This window comes from Delphinapterus leucas, chromosome X (assembly GCF_059928025.1).
Source record: "Delphinapterus leucas isolate spDelLeu-1000000601 "Yukka" chromosome X, BTC_Dleu_Yukka2, whole genome shotgun sequence".
NCBI classification, from domain to species: Eukaryota; Metazoa; Chordata; class Mammalia; order Artiodactyla; family Monodontidae; genus Delphinapterus; species Delphinapterus leucas.
Window position 1 is genome coordinate 37,797,852 of NC_143150.1, and position 23,242 is coordinate 37,821,093.

A 23,242-nucleotide genomic window follows, 5' to 3' on the forward strand; every position below is an offset into this window, starting at 1 on the left:
GTGGGATCCTCCCAGACCAGGGCTTGAACCCGTGTCCCCTGCATTGGCAGGCGGATTCTCAACCACTGCGCCACCAGGGAAGCCCCCTGATTTTTTTTTTTTTGAACTTGATTTACAATGTTGTATTAGTTTCTGGTGTACAGCAAAGTGATTCAGTTATACATACATACATATTCTTTTTCATATACTTTTCCATTATGGCTTATTACAAGATATTGTATATAGTTCCCTGTGCTATACAGTAGGTCCTTGCTGTTTATCCATTTTATATATAGTAGTTTGTATTTGCTAATCCCAAACTCCTAGTTTATCCCTCCCCAACCTTCCCCTTTGGTAACCATAAGTTTGTTTTCTATGTCTGTGAGTCTGTTTCTGTTTTGTAAATAAGTTCATCTGTGTCATATTTTAGATTCCACATATAAGTGATATCATATGGTATTTGTGGATAGAACTGGTTTTAATATAATCTGGTTGTCCCATGTAGTCAGAGTGTAAATCACCGCCCTCAGACTGAGGGCTGACTGTCTTCAGCCCTCAGTCCATTCCGTCTCCATTCCTCTTTTTAGGAAGTTTCCAAATTGGTGATTCAGAGAAATCGGCTATCACCCACTCAAAGCAATGGAAAGGAGAGAGAAAAACTGACAAATCAATATTCTGTGTCCACTATTAGCTAAGCTTTTGATCTATGGTCCAGAAATCATGCCTGAATTGGTGTTTTCTTAACAGCTGCCTTCCCCGTGTTGCTGCCTAAACTAGCTGAGGGAGACAGAGAGAGAGAGAGAGAGAGAGACAGAGACAGAGACAGAGACAGAGAGACAGAGAGAGATGGAGAGAGAGAGAGAGAGAGAGGAGGCCGGAAAGAGAGGAAAGCGAAGAGAAGAGATGTCTAAAGAAAGTCTGCCTGTATGTCCCATTCTGCACCATCCTTAGCCCAAACCCCATCCCCTAAGTGAGAATGGGACTAGATAGTTGAAGGAGGCTCTGCGTTGGAAGGGAGCAGGTGGTTGGTTCTCCCAGTTCAGCCTGAGATTTAGGGACATTCTTGTAGACCACATACCCTCTGTTACATGTGCATAAGAACACCATTTCCAACAATGCTTTCTCACCTTGACTTTAACCTCCACCCACACAAATACACATGCAGACTTCCACGGTTCTCGGGCTCTGTGTACCAAGTAGAGGCGGCTGAGCCTAGGAAGAGCATTTAAGTCTGCTTGTCCACATTCCTGCCCCTTTTGCCCAGCCAGTACTGGCTTCCCTTCAGCAGTGTGTGTGTGCGTGTGCGTGTTGGTATGTGTGTACCGGGGTGGTCGGTGGAGGGAAGGCAGGAGAAGAGAAGAGGAGGAGGAAGGAGGAAGCATCCCCCACTGGTTTAGGACCAGCTCCAAGAGTGGTCTAAGCCAGGGGTCTGCAAACGTTTTCTATACGTGACCAGATAGTAAATATTTTTGGTTTTGTGAGCCATAGAGCTTCTGTCAGCTCTCCAACTCTGCCATTGTAACGTGAGCGCAGCCATAGACAATATGTAAATGAATGAGCAAGGATATGTTCCAATAAAACTTTACTTAGAAAAACAGGTGGTGAGCTGGATTTGGCCTTTGGGCTGTAGTTTGCAGACTCCTGATCTAAACTAATGCGAACGCTGGAGATCATGAATGGACAACCATTGCCTAAGCCTCTGTTGAGTTGAGTGTCTTGCAGTTTCACAGGTCAACACCTCTGGTTACTATCCAGACACGGAAGTGGAAATCACGCTGGAGATGGATGCAGGGGATTAGGCCTAGTGTGGCCTGACCTCGAGACATATTCTGGTAGTGCTGTTTTATTTATTTATTTACTTTTAATTTTTTTTTGCAGGGGGTGCTGTGCCTCCTGGCTTGCAGGATCTTAGTTCCCCCACCAGGGATTGAATCCAGGCCCTCGACGGTGAAAGCACAGAGTCCTAACCCCTGGACCGCCAGGGAATTCCCTGGTAGTGCTGTTTTATTTTTATTTTTTTAATTTTTATTTAATTTAATTTTTATTTATTTGTTTATTTTTGGCTGTGTTGGGTCTTCGTTGCTGCACACCAGCTTTCTCTAGTTGCAGCGAGCAGGGGCTACTCTTCGTTGTGTTGCGCAGACTTCTCATTGTGGTGGCTTCTCTTGTTGTGGAGCATGGGCTCTAGGTGCGCAGGCTTCAGTAGCTGTGGCACACGGGCTCAGTAGATGTGGCACACGGGCTTAGTTGCTCTGCGGCACGTGAGATCTTCCCGGACCAGAGCTCGAACCCGTAACCCCTGCATTGGCAGGCAGACTTTTAACCACTGCGTCACCAGGGAAGTCCCGGTAGTGCTGCCTTAAAACAGGAATCCTGATAGGAGCTTACTTTCTTTCTATTTCTTCTACTTCCTGAAAGTGTAATGTGCTTTTTGTTTGGGGAGGGGAGTAGAAGAAAGGAGGATGATGGGGAGGTTTTCAGTGACTTGAGGGTCTGATGAACTGGATTCCACTTAACTGAGGTCTGTCTGCCTCCCAATTAGCAGCAGCGCAAGCTTGCTCTCCAGTCAGGGCTTAGCACTACCAGGGCCGGTGGACTTGCCCATCCGTGTTCGAGTTTCACAAGTGGCTTGATCATAACTCTTGCAGGCCTAGAATATCCCTGGATCTCCATGCCCCTGGGTGGACTCTGTGACATGATGGCAGTGCACTGTGCCCCAGAAGGTTTGAATGTGCTCAAGACCTGGTATGGCAAATAAGCCATGCCAGCTGATTGGTAGGTAGCTGCTGTCTTTTGAGGGGGATTTTGAGGCTACATCTGCAGAAAATGGGAAGGTGAGTCTGCTTGATTAATGAGGGCTGCTGCGGGCATGGGAGGAGCAAGGGGAAACATAAGGGCACCAGCTCTGCTGCAGGTCTGGAGAACTGAAAACGGTATCTAGAAATGCAGACTATTTGCTGAGTCCTATCTGTTAGTGCCTGGCTGGCTGGTGAGAAACATTCCTTCAAACATCTGAGTGAATCAAGTGACTCATTGGGAAGATGGCCCGGTTAAGGCCTATATTTGTGGCCATTATCACCCACCATGCTGTCGTCTCCTGTAGTATAGTCTAGAGCACATGCCTGCTCAGGGTGTCCTGTAAGGAGGGTTGGGTTCCCTTTACTGTGGATCATCTGTATTCATTGTGCCGGCACTGAAGGGTGCAGACAGAGATGGGGAAGAGAGAGTCTTAATCACTAAGGTTAAGACTGACATGCAAATTAGCATCTAAACCATAAAGCAGATTGAAATACATCTTAGAAGAACAGATTAAGGAAAATGCTGTTGGAGCACAGAGGAATGAAATGAGCTTTAACCCACAGGAGATGGGATTGGGGCCTCAGAGACAGAGGGCATGGAAGTCCCTTTGGAGGAGTTAGCCTATGAACCAGGCCTTGAAGCTGAAGTCAATTTTAAGGTGTGGAGAAGATGTTGAGGAACTGCTTTCTTAAAGGTCTCCTGTCTGTGGTCCAGTGGTTCTCAATCTTATTTACACCCCAGCCTCCCTGAGGAATATGATGTGTCCCATCCATTCACCTGTCGAAATTTTCGAGCACCTCCAGCATGCCAGGTTGTGAGCCAGAGGCTGTGGTGGTGTGGCTTAGCCTCCCTCCTAAGGGACCATGCTTCTCAGTGGGAGAATCTCCACTCCAGTCTCCTATTCTGCCAACCCACCCTTCCCACTGCAACCACAGTCTGCCTGCTTGCTTTAGTTTCAATTTTTTTAGCATTTTATTTATTTTTAATAAGAAATACATGAAATGATCAAAAAAATGCAAGAGAGTATAAATTAAAAGGAAGTTTTTTCCCCCCAAACCCTGTCTTGTCTAACCACTGTTAACTGTTCCTTATGTACTCTGCAGGAGAGAGTCCAGATAAACACAAGCAAATAGGCAAAGACTTTTACAAATGGTGGCATATCATACACATTGTTCAGCATCTTGCTTTTTTCACAGAACTATGCATCTTGAAGATGCTTTCCATAAGCACATAAACGACTAGCCATTTTATAGCTGCATACTATTCCTTTGTATCGATCGCTGTGAATTATTTAACCCACCTCCTATTGACAGATATCTAGGTTTTCTGCAACCTTTTTTTTTTTCGCAATCTTTTGCTAATGAATGCTCTTTACACATGTGGGAGTATGTCTGTAAGATACATTCTTAAAAGTGGAATGGCTCCATCAAATGCTGTGGGCATCTGTAACTTTTATACATATCACCAAATTGCCCTCCATAGAGATATTGCAATCTACACACTCACCAGCACAGTGTATTGTCACACTTTTTCATATCCCTCAATCTGGTAGATGAAAAATGAGATCTCATTGCAATATTAAATTGCATTTCTCTTATTATAGCGACACTGGGAAACTTTTCATATGTTTAAGAGCCATTTGTGTTTCCTTTTCTGTAAACTGTTCACATCCATTGCCCATTTTTCTATTTGCTTAGTGGTCTTTTCTTTTCTTTTTAAATTATATTTTATTGAAATATAGTTGATGTACAATATTACATAAGTTACAGCTACAATATTATATATGTACAATATTTTTAAAATTTATTTCAATTTCCTATAATATTATATTTATTCTTTTTATACAGCATGTTCTTATTAGTTACCTACTTTATACATATTAGTGTATATATGTCAATCCCAGTCTCCCAATTCATCCCACCATCAACCCCCCCACCCCACTTTCCCCACCTGGCGTCCACACGTCTCTTCACCACATCTGTGTCTCCAGCTCTGCCCTGCAAACTGGTTCACCTGCACCATTTTTCTAAATTCCACATATATGCGTTAATACGATATTTGTTTTTCCCTTTCTGACTTACTTCACTCTGTATGACAGTCTCTAAGACCATCCACGTCTCTACAAATGACCCAATTTCTTTCCTTTTTATGGCTGAGTAGTATTCCATTGTATATATGCACCACATCTTCTTTATCCATTCGTCTGTCGATGGGCATTTAGGTTGCTCCCATGTCCTGGCTATTGTAAATAGTGCTGCAATGTACACTGGGGTGCATGTGTCGCTTTGAATTGCGGTTTTCTCTGGGTATATGCCCAGTAGTGGGACTGCTGGGTCATATGGTAGTTTTAGTTTTCGTTTTTTAAGGAGCCTCCATATTGTTCTCCACAGTGGCTGTACCAATTTATATTCTCACCAACAGTGCAAGAGGGTTCCCTTTTCTCCACACCCTCTCCAGCATTTATTGTTTCTAGATATTTTGATGATGGCGATTCTAACCTGTGAGAGGTGATACCTCATAGTAGTTTTGATTTGCATTTCTCTAATGATTAGTGATGTTGAACATCCTTTCACGTGTTTGTTGGCAATCTGTGTATCTTCTTTGGAGAAATATCTATTAATGTCTTCTGCCCATTTTTGGATTGGGTTGTTTGTTTTTTTGCTATTGAGCTGCTTGTAAATTTTGGAGATTAATCCTTTGTCAGTTGCTTCATTAGCAAATATTTTCTCCCATTCTGGGGGTTGTCTTTTCGTCTTGTTTATGGTTTCCTTTGCTGTGCAAAAGCTTTGAAGTTTCATTAGGTCCCATTTGTTTATTTTTGTTTTTATTTCCATTTCTCTAGGAGGTGGGTCAAAAAGGATCTTGCTGTGATTTATGTCATAGAGTGTTCTGCCAGTGTTTTCCTCTAAGAGTTTGATAGTGTCTGGCCTTACATTTAGGTCTTTAATCCATTTTGAGTTTATTTTTGTGTATGGTGTTAGGGAGTGTTCTAGTTTCATTCTTTTACATGTAGCTGTCCACTTTTCCCAGCACCCCTTATTGAAGAGGCTATCTTTTCTCCATTGTATATTCTTGTCTCCTTTATCAAAAATCAGGTGACCATATGTGCATGGGTTTATCTCTGGGCTTTCTATCCTGTTCCATTGAACTATATTTCTGTTTCTGTGCCGGTACCATACTGTCTTGATTACTGTAGCTTTGTAGTATAGTCTGAAGTCCAGGAGCCTAATTCCTCCAGCTCCGTTTTTGTTTTTCAAGATTGCTTTGACTATTTGGGGTCTTTTGTGTCTCTGTGCAAATTTTAAGATTTTTTTGTTCTAGCTCTGTAAAAAATGCCATTGGTAATTTGATAGGGGTTGCACTGAATATGTAGATTGCTTTGGGTAATATAGTCATTTTCATAATATTGATTCTTCCAATCCAAGAATATGGTATATCTCTCCATCTGTTTGTGTTATCTTTGATTTCTTTCATCAGTGTCTTAGAGTTTTCTGATTATAGGTCTTTAACCTGCTTAGGTCAGTTTATTCCTAGGTATTTTATTCTTTTTGTTGCAATGGTGAATGGGATTGTTTGCTTAATTTCTCTTTCTGATCTTTCATTGTTAGTGTATAGGAATGCAAGAGACTTCTGTGCATTAATATTGTATCCTCCTACTTTACCAAATTCATTGATTAGCTCTAGTCATTTTCTGGTGACATCTTTACAGTTATCTATGTATAGTATCACATCATCTTCAAACAGTGACAGTTTTAATTCTTTTCCAATTTGTATTCCTTTTATTTCTTTTTCTTCTCGGATTGCCATGGCTAGGACTTCCAAATCTATGTTAAATAATAGTGGCGAGGATGGACATCCTTGTCTTGTTCCTGATCTTAGAGGAAATGCTTTCAGTTTTTCGCCATTGAGAATCATGTTTGCTGTGGGTTTGTTGTATATGGTCTTTATTATGTTGAGGTAGGTTCTCTCTATACCCACTTTCTGCAGAGTTATTATCATAAATGGGTGTTGAATTCTGTCCAAAGCTTTTTCTGCATCTATTGAGATGATCATATGGTTTTTATTCTTCAATTTGTTGATATGGTGTATCACATTGATTGATTTGTGTATATTGAAGAATGCTTGCATCCCTGGAATAAATCCCACTTGATCATGGTGTATGATCCTTTTAATGTGTTGTTGGATTCTGTTTCCTAGTATTTTGTTGAGAACTTTTGCATCTATATTCATCAGTGATATCGGTCTGCAATTTTCTTTTTTTGTAGTATCTTTGTCTGGTTTTGGTATCAGGGTGCTGGTGGCCTCATAGAATGAGTTGGGAGTGTTCCTTCCTCTGCCATATTTTGGAAGCGTTTGAGAAGGATGGGTGTTAGCTCTTCTCTTAATGTTTGATAGAATTCACCTGTGAAGCCATCTGGTCCTGTGCTTTTGTTTGTTGGAAGATTTTTAATCACAGTTTCAATTTCATTACTTATGATTGGTCTGTTCATATTTTCTATTTCTTCCTGGTTCATTCTTGGAAGGTTATACCTTTCTAAGAATTTGTCCTTTTCTACCAGGTTGTCCATTTTATTGGCATAGAGTTGCTTGTAGTACTCTCTTATAATGCTTTGCATTTCTGCCGTGTCCATTGTAACTTCTCCTTTTTCATTTCAATTTTAATGATTTGAATCCTCTCCCTCTTTTTTTTGATGAGTCTTGCTTAGGGTTTATCAATGTTTTTTATCTTCTCAAAGAACCAGCTTTTGGTGTTTTTGATCTTTGCTATTGTTTTCTTTGTTTCTATTTCATTTATTTCTGCTCTGATCTTTATGATTTCTCTCCTTCTACTAACTCTGGGCTTTGTTTGCTCTTCTTTCTCTAGTTCCTTTAGGTGTAAGGTTAGATAATTTATTTGAGATTTTTCTTGTTTCTTGAGGTAGGATTGTATTGCTATAAACTTCCCTCTTAGAACTGCTTTTGCTGCATCCCATAAGTTTTGGATCGCTGTGTTTTCATTGTCATTTGTCCCCAGGTATTTCCTGATTTCCTCTTCGATTTCTTCAGTGATCTCTTGGTTATTTAATAGCTTATTGTTTAGCCTCCACGTGTTTGTGTTTGTTTGTTTGTTTGTTTTTTGCGGCACACGGGCCTCTCACTGTTGTGGCCTCTCCCGTTGCGGAGCACAGGGTCCGGACGCACAGGCTCAGCGGCCATGGCTCACAGGCCTAGCCACTCTGTGGCATGTGGGATCTTCCCAGACCGGGACACGAACCCGCGTCCCCTGCATCAGCAGGCGGACTCTCAACCACTACACCACCAGGGAAGCCTGTGTTTGTGGGGTTTTTTTTCCTGTAATTTATTTCTAATCTCATAGCATTGTGTTCAGAAAAGATGCTTGATATCATTTCAATTTTCTTAAATTTAATGAGGCTTGATCTGTGACCCAAGATGTGATCTATCTTGGAGAATGTTCCATGTGCACTTGAGAAGAAAGTGTAATCTGCTGTTGTCAGATGGAATGTCCTATAAATATCAATTAAATGTATCTGGTCTATTGTGTCATTTAAAGCTTGTGTTTCCTTATTAATTTTCTGTTGGGATGATCTGTCCATTGGTGTAAGTGAGGTGTTAAAATCTCCCACTATTATTGTGTTATTGTCGATTTCTTCTTTTATAGCTGTTAGCATTTGCCTTATGCATTGAGGTGCTCCTATGTTGGGTGCATATATATATTTATAACTGTTATATCTTCTTCTTGGATCGATGCCTTGATCATTATGTAGTGTCCTTTCTTGTCTCTTGTAACATTCTTTGTTTTAAAGTCTATTTTATCTGACATGAGTATTGCTACTCCAGCTTTCTTTTGATTTCCATTTGCATGGAATATCTTTTTCCATCCCCCACTTTCAGTCTGTATGTGTCCCTAGGTCTGAAGTGGGTCTCTTGTAGACAGCATATATATGGGTCTTGTTTTTGTATCCATTCAGCAAGCCTGTTTCTTTTGCTTGGAGCATTTAATCCATTCACATTTAAGGTAATTATCGGTATGTATGTTCCTATTACCATTTTCTTAATTGTTTTGGATTTGTTTTTGTAGGTCCTTTCCTTCTCTTGTGTTTCCCACTTAGAGAAGTTCCTTTGCATTTGTTGTAGAGCTGGTTTGGTGGTGCTGAGCTCTCTTAGCTTTTGCTTGTCTGTAAAGCTTTCGATTTTTCCATTGAATGAGATCCTTGTCAGGTAGAGTAATATTGGTTGTAGGTTATTCCCTTTCATCACTTTAAATATATCATGCCACTCCATTCTGGCTTGTAGAGTTTCTGCTGAGAAATCAGCTGTTAACCTTCTGGGAGTTCTCATGTATGTTATTTGTCATTTTTCCCTTGTTGCTTTTAATAATTTGTCTTTAATTTTTGTCAATTTGATTATTATGTGTATCGGTGTGTTTCTCCTCTGGTTTATCCTGCCTGGGACTCTCTGTGCTTCCTGGACTTGGGTGACTATTTCTTTTCCCATGTTAGGGAATTTTTCGAGTATTATCTCTTCCAATTTTTTCTCGGGTACTTTCTCTCTCTCTTCTCCTTCTGAGACCCCTATAATGCAAATGCTGGTGCATTTAATGTTGTCCCAGAGGTCTCTTAGGCTGTCTTCATTTCTTTTCATTTTTCTTCTTTATTCTGTTCCATGGTAGTGAATTCCACCCTTCTGTCTTCCAGGTCACTTATCCAGGTTCTTATTCCAGGTTCTTCTGCCTCAGTTATTCTGCTACTGATTCCTTGTAGTGTATTTTTCATTTCAGTTATTGTATTGGTCATCTCTGTTTCTTTGTTCTTTAATTCTTCTAGGTGTTTGTTCTTTAATTCTTCTAGGTCTTTGTTAAACATTTAATGCATCTTCTTGATCTTTGTCTCCATTCGTTTTCTGAGATCCTGGATCATCTTCACTATCATTATTCTGAATTCTTTTTCTGGAAGGTTGCCTATCTATACTTCATTTAGTTGTTTTTCTGGGGTTTTATCTTGTTCCTTCATCTGGTACGTAGTCCTCTGCCTTCTCATTTTGTGTATCTTTCTGTGAATGTGTTTTTCAGTCCACAGGCTGCAGGATTGTAGTTCTTCTTGCTTCTGCTGTCTGCCCTCTGTTGGATGAAGCTATCTAAGAGGCTTGTGCAAGTTTTCTGATGGGAGGGACTGGTGATGGGCAGAGCTCAGTAAAACTTTAGTCTGCTTGTCTGCTGATGGGTGGGACTAATTTCGCTCCCTGTTGTTTGTTTGGCCTGAGGTGACCCAGCCCTGGAAGATACAGGCTCTTTGGTGGGGCTAATGGTGGACTCTGTGAGGGCTCATGCCAAGGAGTACTTCCCAGACCTTCTGCTGCCAGTGTCCTTGTCCCTGCAGTGAGCCACAGCCACCCCCTCGCCTCTGCAGGAGACCCTCCAACACAAGCAGGTAGGTCTGGTTCAGTCTCCTATGGGGTCACTGCTCCTTCCCCTGGGTCCCAATGCACACACTACTTTGTGTGTGCCCTGCAAGTGTGGAATCTCTGTTTCCCCCAGTCCTGTCAAAGTCCTGCAATCAAATCCTGCTAGCCTTCAAAGTCTGATTCTCTGGGAATTCCCCCTCCCGTTGCCGGACTCCCAGGTTGGGAAGCCTGACGTGGGGCTCAGAACCTTCACCCCAGTGGGCGGACTTCTGTGGTATAATTGTTCTCCAGTTTGTGAGTCAGCTACCCAGCAGTTATGGGATTTGATTTTATTGTGATTGCGCCCCTCCTACCATCTCGTTGCAGCTTCTCCTTTGTCTTTGGATGTAGGGTATCTTTTTTGGTAAGTTCCAGTGTCTTCCTGTTGATGATTGTTCAACAGTTAGTTGTGATTCTGGTGTTCTCTCAAGAGGGAGTGAGTGCACGTCCTTCTACTCCACCATCTTGAGCCAATATGTGTACAATATTATACACTGTCTTTTCTTTATTAATTTGCAACAGTTCTTTATATAGTAAGGAAGTGAACTCTTTGGATGTAAATTGCAAATATTTTTTTCACAGGTTAAAGATCCTTCATTTTAGTTGTGATATGTATGATTTCTCCCATTTCTCAGTCAGAGCAGGTATAGCAAGGTGACTTTTTTTGAGGATCTTTTCCTGCTTCAATATTGTATACATTCTAGGGACATTTCTTCCCTCCTTGCCCTACCGCTTATATTCTGGATCCTATTGTTGCTATTCCTTGCTAAAATATTTCCTGGTTAGTGATTATCTGCCTTTTCAATTCAAGGAGACTTTCAGAATCTGATTAAAGCTCTGTACCCAATGCCCAGAAATATACTCACATATAACACACCCACGAGTTTGCATTTACTTTCAGGGAGTTCACGGTCCTTCTGAAACGTAGTGTTTCTTGAAGTGTTGCCTAAGGACAACCTGTATAGCAATCTCTTGAGAGCCTTGTTTAAAATACAGTCTTCTGCGTACCTCTCTAGGGTGAAGGAATCAGATTCTTTGCAAGTGGATGGGGACATGGAATTTGCATGTAAACACATTCTGGTAATTTCGATGCACACTAAAGCATCCCACAGCCTAGGGACATCCATGGATCCTGGTTAAGAACCCCTGGTTGAAGTCTCAGTCCCCAACTAGAGTACAGTTGTCCCTCTGTATCCACAGTTTCTGCATCCACCTATTCAACCAAATGCAGATCGAAAATATTCGGGAAAAAAATTCCAGAAATTTCCAAAAAGAAAAATCTGAATTTGCCATGCACTGGCAACTATTTACACAGCATTTACATTGTATTGGGTATTATAAATAATCTAGAGAAGATTTGACGTATACAGGAGGATATGCGGAGGTTATATGCAATACTCTGCAATTTTATACAAGGGACTTGAGCATCTGCAGATTTTGCTATCCAAAGGAGTGCTGGAGCCAATCCCCCTCGGATACTGAGGGACGACTACATCTGAATTCTGATAGGAAAATTTGAAAGAGGAAAAATCCTCAAGATTCAAGACTCAAATGAAGCTCTAAAGGAGGAGTGACTGATGGGGAAAATGATACTTTTGTGCAGGGGTCTCTCATATTGTACGATGTGGTCAGTCAATTATAATAGCATCCCACTGTGTGTGTGTGTGTGTGTGTGTGTGTGTGTGTGTGGAGAGAGAGAGAGAGAGGAAGAATCACACCTGGAATTCTTTATCTTTTTTGATATGTAGATGAAGAATGACCTTTTCAATATTTCTCCCTCTTTTTCCCTCTCTCCTCCCCCTTCTCTCTCTTTCTCTTTTCTTTTATTAAAGTACCACCAGGTACTTCCCTGGTGGTCCAGTGGCTAAGACGCTGCACTCCCAATGCAGGGGGCCCAGGTTCCATCCCTGGTCAGGGAACTAGATCCCACATACCGCACCTAAGAGCCCGCATGATCCCACCTGCTGCAGTGAAGATCCCATGTGCCACACTAATACTCAACACAGCCAAATAAATAAGTAAATAATTTTAAAAAAAGAATTAAAGTACAAACAAAGCACATCCTTACCCCAAGAGGAGAAGGTGCTGGTGAAGGGGGAAGTAAGTGCTTCCTGTACAAAGCAGGCTTTAGTAGAGGCCTGAGTCTTGCTGGAACAGGCCACGGGTAAGGGTGATTTGACTAGCATTTGACTTTTTCACAGAAGAGTGTGCTAAGAGGAAACAGTTACTTGGTTGTCACTGGGGGCCCCAGGGCCATTCTCCTGGTACTTTCCCCTCCTGTAGGCAGCCTCCCCCAGGGACCCAATGGCCTCCTTTGTCGATCAATGTCTGCTTCTTCCCAAGAAATATATATTATGTTCTGACTACTCTCTTAGAACAGTGTCTTTTCATTGTATGTGCCTCTATCTGGATGAAAGCACCAAATACACAATTTGCACAGAGTTCCGGGGGTCAGTGAAGTTCCTGAAGCCCATCCAAGAGCTCCCAAAGCACTACTTCCCAAACTCTAGCCCAGGACAGCTGAGAATCTGTGTTACTCGGGAGCTTGTTAGAAATCCCTGGGCCCACACCTCACTCCACACCTAGTGAACCAGAAAATCTGGGGCCTCTGCCTGGTCCAGCTCTCCAGGTGGTTCTGATACATACTAAAGTGTGGGACCCACTGAGTCAGAGGTAAGAAATCTGCCCGAGGATCCCTTCCTGTGTTGACTGGTGGGGGGTGCAGTCTTTCAGTTCCCATGGGAGTATTCTCCGAGGGAAATCAGTGAGCCCAGGGGAATGCAAGGCACTGGGGGCCATCACATGGACCTCACATGCGAATCTCCAAGAAATGAGGCGAACTCACCGATTTTGTTTTATTCCCAGATCAGGCTGTATCGGGGAGCATGCTGAGAGGCCAGGTCTCCTTGGGAGATGAGAAAATAGAATAGTCCAGCCTAAGAGCTCTTCAATGATTCTCTTTATAGATACAGTCTATCTCAGCCCTCTCTACTGTAAACATGGGCTTGGAAATTGAGGTGGACAACCGCCTGCTGCTAAGTGAGGAGAAGAGGCTCAGGTGAACCAAAGCCCGGGTAATAACAGAGTGTCTGGCCATGGCAGTCTGCCTAGCTTCCGGCAGCCTGAGAGTGGGAGAGGGCGGGGGCAGGGAGGCACGCTCTCCCCAGCTCCACTGCCCAGGTGTAGCACCCCCAGCTCCCTCAATGCAGCTCAGAGAGAGGCTGCTCTCTGGGGAGCTGTCTGACTTTCCAGGGCAGCCTCCCTGCCCCAGCCCTCCCTGCTACCTTCCAGCTAATAAGAAGTCTTTGAGGAGCTGGGAGAGGCAGCCCTCCTGGAGGGCGGCACGTGCTCCTCCTGTCAGATGTCTGGAAGAACCACAGCACGGGGAGGGAGGGAGGGATGTGCAGGCTGCTTAGAACGCACACAGAAGATGGAAGATTCCACCGAACAGCCATTCCCAGGTCTTGCTGCAAGAGAAGTGTTACTGAGTCCAAGCTCGCTCTGCTCGCCACACGACAGGCCAATAAATTGGAGATGAGGTGTTGAGGCAAGGAATATGACTTTATTTGGAAAGCCGGCAGATGGAGAAGATGGCGGACTAGTGCCTTAAAAGAACCATCTTATCGGGGTCTAGATGCCAGTTTCTTTGATAGAATCAGAGAGGGAAGTAAAGTAAAAAGGCAAAATAGAGAGGGAGAGGCAGCGAGGAAGTAAAGTAAAAAGGGCAATCAGTCTTGCAAAACATCTCCTGGAATGGCCAGCCTTGGTGAGGGCATGTGTTCATTTCAGCCATTTACAGGTGGGCAGGGTCAGATTGTCTCCCTGTGAGCTGAACGAAGGCACTTTAGTTCAACATTCAGGCAGAGGGGCAGGGTTGCCTGTGTCAGGCCATTACGTACGATTATAATAACAAAAGCAACGAAAAGCAAGGGTTAAGGTCAAAGAAACAGATCCAACATGGATTCCGATTTAGCTCTTCCCTGTTACGTAAGCACGTCGATGTTTGTTTCATGGAACAATGATGTACTTCCAGGTGGTCCCCTTTGGTGTGGGGTTTTGCTCTGCCATCCGGAGCGCAACTCAGCTCTCAGTCCCAAGAAGAACCATTGGGTTCCAACGGAACCAACCAAGGATAAATAAGCGCAAAAGACTGATTCCCAAACTCGACCTCTGACTTATGAAGTATCAGTGACGGTTCTATCTGCAGCGGACATAAGTTCCCTGCTTAATGTGGTTTGGGTTGGGGGGCTAATTCCTCCCAGCTCCCAACTCTCAAAAGTCTCACAATGGGCTCTGCCGTTGTGTCTAAAATCTTCACCGTCTGAGGTGCTTCTTTGCATTAGGGGGATGCATTCTCAACAGGAGTGATATCACCCCCTAGGGGGAAAAAATTGATTCTTGGGTGGGGGGAACACTGGTCCAGGGGAAAGGTAAAGAACTTCCAAGCCCAGGGCCAGATCTGGTTCTTGGCCTGCTGTTTCTCTGGTCATTGCTATAGGAAGCCAGAAAATAACGTTTTCCTAGGAGACTGCCCTAGCTGAGTCATTTGGAAGGAAGCAGTAGGTTGAAGGGTGAAGAGCAGTTGAAGATTTGTGACTAATAACTTAATTGGAATTTCAAAGGCTGAAGCCTAAATCCTAAATTATTTTCAAAAAGCAGCTTATCTTGCTCACACTCACCTCAGAATTCTCAGAATTTATAGTGTCTCCTTCTGACTCGAATTAGATGAGGGTGCTCTAAATCAGAAAAGGGCCCTGAATAATCTTTGTTGTGGGTCGGTGACGTCAGATGACAAAAGGGCTCCCCACCACTTGGTTGAGTCATGGATCTCCTCACCGAATGTTCTTTACTCCTGATGCCTTAACTGATGCGTGGCTTCCTGAGCGGGCCTCTCTTGTGAAAGTGGGGTAGGTGTCCTCCTTGTTCCGAAGTGCTGCTTCCAGACCACTCCTCCTTCAACCTCAGGTCAAAACCTCTACTGCTTTGAAGCTCCTTCAAGCCAGCAATACCACATTTCCCCCTTGTGAACCATGGTCATCTGCTAAAGTCCCCATCATTCAGTGAATACATAGGCACCTATCTCTCCGTCTTCCTCTCCATCCCAAGTCCTGCCATCTCTCTGGACCTCCATTCAGCCCTTCAGAAATTCAGTCTATGTTCTCCTTACAGCAAAGAAATCTTTTTAAGACCTAAATTGGGGCTTCTGTAGTGGCGCAGTGTTTAAGAATCTGCCTGCCAATGCAGGGGACATGGGTTTGTTCCCTGGTCCGGGAAGATCCCACATGCCGCGGAGCAGCTAAGCCCATGCACCACGACTACTGAGCCTGCGCTCTAGAGCCCGTGAGCCACAACTACTGAAGCCCGCGAGCCTAGAGCACGAACTCTGCAACAAGAGAAGCCACTGCAATGAGAAGCCCTAGCACTGCAACGAAGAGTAGCCCCCGCTCGCCGCAACTAGAGAAAGCCTGCGCGCAGCAACGAAGGTCCAACTCAGGCAAAAATAAATAAATAATAAATAAAATAAAAACTAAATTTGATCCTGTCCCCCATTTGCCTAAACCCTCCAGCGGCTTCCCATTGCTCTTAGGATAAAGTCCATATTTCTCACTGTGCATGGATTACAAGGCCCTGCGTGATTGGCTCCCACCTACTTCTGCTCTCTCTTCTTGGGTTTTCTCACTCTGCTGTAGTCACATGAACTCACCAAGCTCATTCCCTAACGTTCCTTACATTTACTTTTCCCTCTGCCTGGCAAGTTTTTCTCCCAAATTTTTGCATGGATAACTACTTCTCATCCATCCAGTTCACAGCTGAAATGTCACTTCAGAGAGGTATTCCATGGCCACCCGATCTAAAAATAACCCCCTACCTCCACCCCACCTTCTTGCTCTCTTCTACATTATCCTATTTTATTATTTTCATAGCACATACCATGTTCTTAAATGATCGTCTGTTTGTTTTTGTCTGTCTCCCGCCAACTTGAAGGTGTTAAGAAAAAAGGCTTTTGTCTGCCTCAATTCACTGCTGAATCTCGAGCACTTAGGATAGTGCCCTGTACAGAGTAGGTGTTGTAGGCAGCCTCTCAAATGGCTCCCATGACCCTCACCTCCTCTTATTCACACCCTTGTGTAATCCTCTCCCCTTCCAGAAGCAGAGGTGACAGATGTCACTTCAGAGATGAGATTACAAAAGATTATGGCTTCTTTCTTGAATGCCCTCTCACTCTTTTGCTTACTGACCCTGAGGGAAGCCAGCTGCCATGTTGGGGGCTGCTCTATGGAAAGGCCCACATAGTAAGGAACTGATACCTCTGGTCAACAGCCAGAGAGGGCCCAAGGCCTGTAGCAGACATCTGAGTGAGCTTGGAGGGGAATTGGAAGTGGATTTTCCCCCAGTCAAGCCTTGAGATGTAGCCCTGGTCAACACCTTGATTGCAACCTGGTGAGAGATGCTGAGACAGAGACATCTAACTAAGCCACACTCAGATTCCTGATTCACAGACAATGTGAGATAACAAATGTTTGTGGTTTTAAGCCTCTAGATTTGGGAGTAATTTATTGCACAGAAATAACTAGCTAATACAGTAGATCTTTAATAAAGTAAATACCTATTGACTTAGTGAAGTCTTGGTGACTTCCACATGCATGTGATTTTCTCATCCTCAATGATCCTGCCTTTCATCCCACTTCAGCCACTTACTCTCTTGGCCACACCCGTGTCCTTGGTCATCATCCAGAATTGTTCCACCTCTGAAATCATAAGACATTCCACCTTACGACCACACACTTCCATCCTTTCACATTTGCTCCCAGTACAGTGACTCCATACACAGACAGCATGTCACAGATTGGGTTCCCCAGGAAGCAAACTCTCAGAGGGAGTTTAGTGTGCAAGATGTTTTTTAAGAAGTGCCCTTGGAACGCAGACGTAGAGAATGGACTTGAGGACACAGGGAGGGGGAAGTGTAAGCTGGGACGAAGTGAGAGAGTGGCACGGACATATATACACTACCAAATGTAAAATAGATAGCTAGTGGGAAGCAGCCACATAGCACAGGGAGATCAGCTCAGTGCTTTGTGACCTAGAGTGGGGGGATAGGGAGGGTGGGAGGGAGACGCAAGAGGAAGGGGATATGGCGATATAGGTATACATATAGCTGATTCACTTTGTTATACAGCAGAAACTAACACACCATTGTACAGCAATTATACTCCAATAAAGATGTTTAAAAAAAAAAAAAGAAGTTCCCTTGGGATTAATACCTGTAGAAAGGAGGAGAAAGAAGCAGAATTGGGCAGAATTTGGGATGTAATACAGGCCTAGTGACTGTATTGGTCAATCCCATAGGGAAGTTCTGAAACTACCATGGTCCTTAAGTGTTGTTCTGAGTTGGGCCAAGATGACCAGGCCTTTAATTCATGTCTTGGTCAGTCATTGAAAGTGGGCCACTGGGGAAGGGGTGTGGCTTCTTTGTGTAAGGCAACTATCCCTCTGCAGCTATGAAGTAATCCTTGAAGGCCCTGGTAGCACAGCTGAAGGCATTCCCAACAACTGAGGCAACAAGACTTTCGTTGAAAGGTGGTCTGGGTGTTACATCACAGTGTGTATCACACTTCAATCTACCAGCCTCCTTCCTGTCCTCATTTCTTTCCTTACTCAGCTTATATGCCATTGTTCATCACTCCAATTATACTCAAGTAAGTACTCTCAAATGCTCGTTCCATTGTCTTTCTGTGTTACCTGCTCAGGCAAAACCTCCAGTCTTAAGTGAATTCAAGTAATCTTCCCCATTCCTGCACCTGAGCTGCTGAACATAGATAGAAAAAATCAAATAATTGTGAGATATCACCACACACCTGTTTGAATGGCTATTATCAAGAAGACAAGTGTTGGCTAAGATGTGGAGAAAAGGAAACCCTAGCGCACTATTGGTGGGAAACTAAATTGGTTCAGCCACTATGGAAAACAGTATGGAGGTTCCTCAAAAAATTAAAAATAGAACTACCATATGATCCAGCAATCTCACTTCTGGGTATATATCCAAAGAAAATGAAATCACTATTTCAGAGAGATATCTACACCCCCCATGTTCATTGCAGCATTATGCACAATAGTCAAGATATGGAAATAACCTAAGTGTTCATCGATGGATAAATGGATAAAGAAATTGTGGTGCATTTATATACAATGGAATATTATTGGGCCATAAAAAGAAGGAAATCCTATCTTTTTGACAACATGGATGGGCCTTGAGGGCATTATGCTAAGTGAAATAAGTCAGAGATAGACAAATACTGTAGGATCTCATCTATATGTGGAATCTAAAAAATAACAAAGCTCAAATTCGTAGAAATGGAAAGTAGAATGGTGGATGCCAGGGGTGAAGAGGTAGGAGGGGAAAAGGGGATATACTGGTCAAAGGGTACAAATAAGAAAATAGAAAATAAATAAGTTCTGGAGATCTAATACACAGCATGGTGACTATAGTTAACAATAATGTATTATATACTTGAAAGTTGCCAAGAGAGTATAGGTGTGTTAGCTAACTTTATTGTGGTAATCATTTTGCAACATATATGTGTATCAAATCATCATGTTGTACACCTTAAACTTACACAATGTTTTTGGTTTTGCTTTTTTACATTCCACATAAAAGAGGTCATATGGTATGTCTCTTTCTTTGTCTGGCTTGTTTCACTTAACATAATGCCCTCAAGGTCCATCCATCTTGTCACAAATGTAAAGATTTCATTCTTTTTCTCTGGCCAAATTCTGTTATGTATGTGTATGTGTGTATATATATAATGAAAACATTATATATATATATGTATATATATATATATATATATATATACCAAGTATCATCTATCAGTGGACATTTGGGTTGTTTTCATACATTGCCTATTATAAATAATGTTGCAATGAATACGAGGGTGCATGTAACTTTTCAAGTTAGTAGTTTCATTCTCTTGGAATAATACCCAGAAGTGGAATTACTGGATCATATGGTAGTTCTTTTTTTTTTTTTTGGCCGCTCCATGTGCCCCCTGCAATGGAAGGGTGGAGTCTTAACCACTGGAGAGCCAGGGAAGTCCCACATATGGTAGTTCTATTTTATTTATTTATTTATTTATTTATTTATTTATTTATTTATTTATTTATTCTTGGCTGCGTTGGGTCTTCGTTGCTGCGTGCAGGCTTTCTCTAGTTGCGGCGATCACGGGCTACTCTTCGTTGCGGTGCGCGGGCTTCTCATTGCGGTGGTTTCTCTTGTTGCGGAGCACGGGCTCTAGGCGTGCGGGCTTCAGTAGTGGTGGCACGTGAGCTCAGTAGTTGTGGCTCGCGGGGTCTAGAGCGCAGGCTCAGAAGCTGTGGCGCACGGGCTTTGTTGCTCTGTGGCATGTGGGATCTTCCCGGAAAAGGGCTTGAACCCAAGTCCCCTGCATTGGCAGGCGGATTCTTAACCACTGTGGCACCAGGGAAGTCCCTGGTAGTTCTATTTTTAATGTTTTGGGAAACGTCCATACTTTTTTCCATATAGGCTGCACCAATTTACATACCAACCAACTGTGCACAAGAGTACCCTGTTCTCCACATCCTCACCAACACTTGTTATTTCTTGTCTTTTTGCTAATAGCCATCCTAACAGGTGTGAGGGGATAGCTCCTTGTGGTTTTGATTTTCATTTCCCTGATGATTAATGATGCTGAGCACCTTTTCATGTACCTGTTGGCCATCTGTATGTCTTCTCTGGAAACATATCTGCTGAATTCCTCTGTCCATTTTTTAATCAGATTTTTTTTTTGCTATTGAGTTCTATGAGTTCTTTATATATTTTAGATATTAACCCCTTATCAGACATATGATTTTCAAATATTTTCTCCCATTCCATAGGTTGTCTTTTCATTTTGTGAAGTACACAAAGTTATATATCAATTATATCTCAATAAAGCTGGGGAAAAAAGAAGTTTGGGAAATGTTAAAAGAAAAAAAGAGACATCAACCAATTGCAATGTATAGATCTTACTTTTCCTGATTCAAAATACTTAAAAAGGGAATTCCCTGGCTGTCCAGTGGTTAGGGCTCCGCGATTCCACTGCAGGGAGCGTGGGTTCGATCCCTGGTCAGGGAGCTAAGATCCCACATGCTGTTCAGTATGGCCCAAAATAAATAAATAAATAAAGTTTGCTTTCAAAACCTATTTAATAAACACACAAATTAATAATATGTACCCTGGATATTTAATGATATTAAGGAATTTCTGTTAATGTTTTTAGTGAGATGATGGTATAGTTATTTTTTAAGGAGTTCTTATCTTACAGAGATACACAGTGAAATAATTATAGTTGATATAATTTTATATATATATATATATATATATATATATAAAATGATATAATGACTGGGATTTGCTTCAAAATGATACCAAGGGAGTGGAACATTAAGGGAAACAAGATTGGCCTTGAGTTGATAATGTCTTAATCTGGATGATGAATAAATTGGGTTCATTGTACTATTCTTTCAACTTCTGTAACTGTTTGAAATATTCCATAGATAAAGTGACAAAAGTTGGAGGAGGAGGCATTCCATGGCTCAGAATGTGAGCTCTAGAGTCACATGGCCTGACTTCATGTACTTTCTCTGCCTTTAACACTTATGTGTCTTGAGGCAAGTGAATGGTCAAGATAGAAGGGACCTTGAATGATGGAGGCTCTGCCATCTTGTAATACCACCATATCAACATATGGCCTCTGAAGATGCTGCAGAAGGGGAGGAAAAGACATGAGGGATTTATGAGATGTTTTTAAGAACCAGGCCTAGAAATGGCTTACATCATTTCTGTGCATATTATGTTGGTCAGAAGCCAGTCACATGGTCTTAGCCTAATTAGAAGGGAAGATGGGAAATGTATGTCCAGGAAGAGGAAGATGAAACTGATTAGATGAAACATGCTTTGTGTCACGAAAAGTCACTTAACTTCCTGTGCTTTAGTTTGCTCCTCTGTAGAGTGGGGATGATAATGACAACATGTATCTCACAGGATTACTCTAAGTATTCAATGAGTTAATATATGTAAATCTCTCAGACCAAGGCCTAACCCAGAGTAAGTTCTTAATTTTATGTATATATGTATTTATCTAAAAATGGGCCTTGACACATCAGGAAGATTATTATCAGCCAAAGACAGGGATTGGTGAAGCAGTCTATTTCACAAACATAGGGGACAGCATCAGCCACAAAGCAAAAGGAAAGCACGGGGTGTGTTCAGGAAATAATGAGTATGTGGTGTGCAGAGGAGGATGGGGGACATATCTGGAATGGCTGGTTGGGGATTGATCATGGAGGGCCTCAAACACCTAAATTTACCAAGCAATAGACCACCAATGAAAAAATGGTGGCAGTCAGATGACAAAATATCACAGAATCATCTAAAATTATAACACTGGAAGGATTACTAGGTAACATATAGTCCAATCTTCTCATTTTACAGAGAATATAATTAAGACAAAGAGAGGATTAAATGACTCATCCAATGTGACACAACTTGCTGATGGCATGGCTGAAATGAGTTCAGCCTCCTTAACTCCCCAGCCTCTGGTTTTCCACCATACTTTGCTCCTCTTAACAATTGTAAGAGACTTTAGGAAGATGAATTTGTCAGGTTCTCATCTCAAGTGACTATGGGCAAGTTACTTCATCTCTGGATCACAGTTTCCTTTTCTGTAAAATGTAGGTTGTGCCACACAATCTATAAGGTGCCACTTCTAACTCTAAAATTAGATTTAAATTAGAGTTGAGAAAGTTTGGAACCAGTTCTTTTGATAGTCTAAGACAGAGATTGATACTTGTCCCCTACTATCAGTTCTCTTTCCTTCATATAGAGCACACAATTTTAAACTGGGAATATGGCTGCCAGAATAAATTTTATATCTCCAGCCTCCCTTGGAGCTGTAAGTGGCTATGTGACTAAGCTCTGGCCAGTGGGCTATAATCTATGTTTTGGTGGTGAATACAACTTTCAGGAAGTATCCTTCAGTGGGGAATACTTCTGTCTTTCCTTCTTCCTCCTGGCAGGAATGCAGACATGACAGATGGAGCTGGAGCAGCCATCTTGAATCATGATACATCATTGGCCCTTGTATGGAAGCTGTGTGTTGAGCAATGCAGAACTACTTGGTGAAAGAACTCTGGATGCCAGTGATCGTGGAGCCTTCACTAACTCTGGACTTCCTATGTTTACATTCATGAGAAATAAATACCTACCTTATTTAACCCACTGTCATTTTGGGCATTCTGTCACTTGCAGCTGAACCTATATTATAACTGATACAGGAGATAACTGATGTACCAGATTAGACTGAGAATCTGAACTATCAATAGGCTGGCAGCAGTGACTCTACGAAAGCACAAGTGAGTTGATGTTTATTCCAAGGTTTTGAGCCTGAATGACTAATATCAGAAATAAGGAAGTGGGAGGAAGAGATGGTTTTAGAGGAAAGATCAAGAGATCACATGAACGTTGCCCAGATGACACCAAATGCAGGCTCTCAGAGACACTTGAATGGGGAGGAACTCAGCCTTCTCCTGAAGACTCCCCCAGTTATTTCTGTGAGTCTGCCTGAGCATTTCACTTTATTCTTAGAAACATGTCCTCTCATGTCCTTTCACTCTAGCTTCCTTATCAAAGCCCCTTATTATTGCTTCTGGCCCCATGAGAACACTCTGGACCATGCACAGCTGTCCTCTGCTGATGGCCATGCTGAATGGCACTGTTGTCTGTAGCAGAGAGGTAGGAGGCAGGGGGTGGAGGCTAGTCTTTCCTCAATTTTGTGACTTACTTTGTCACCTGCCAGGAAGAGCATCCTTTATGCCGAGAATCACACAAAGTACACAGCTTTTCCAGCACCTGGTTCTAATCGGACTCAAAACCAATCTCTTTGGAACCACTAGGGCACAGACCCAGGAGCTTCAGTGAACAGACTCTAAGATGGCCCTTAATAATCCCTATCTCTCGGACTTCCCT

The 23,242-nt window shown here is 42.5% G+C and overlaps 2 long non-coding RNA genes across 2 annotated transcripts in view; one reads left to right on the forward strand and one right to left on the reverse strand.

Moving 5' to 3' along the window:
• Positions 1–23,242, reverse strand: part of LOC111165759 (uncharacterized) — a 46,001-nt gene that overhangs the window by 15,496 nt on the left and 7,263 nt on the right. The gene's annotated exons all lie outside the window — the stretch shown is intronic.
• Positions 983–23,237, forward strand: LOC149744206 (uncharacterized). Its single transcript, XR_016391294.1, has 3 exons — positions 983–1,972; positions 10,039–10,205; positions 22,294–23,237. It is a non-coding gene; the product is annotated as an uncharacterized LOC149744206 (long non-coding RNA).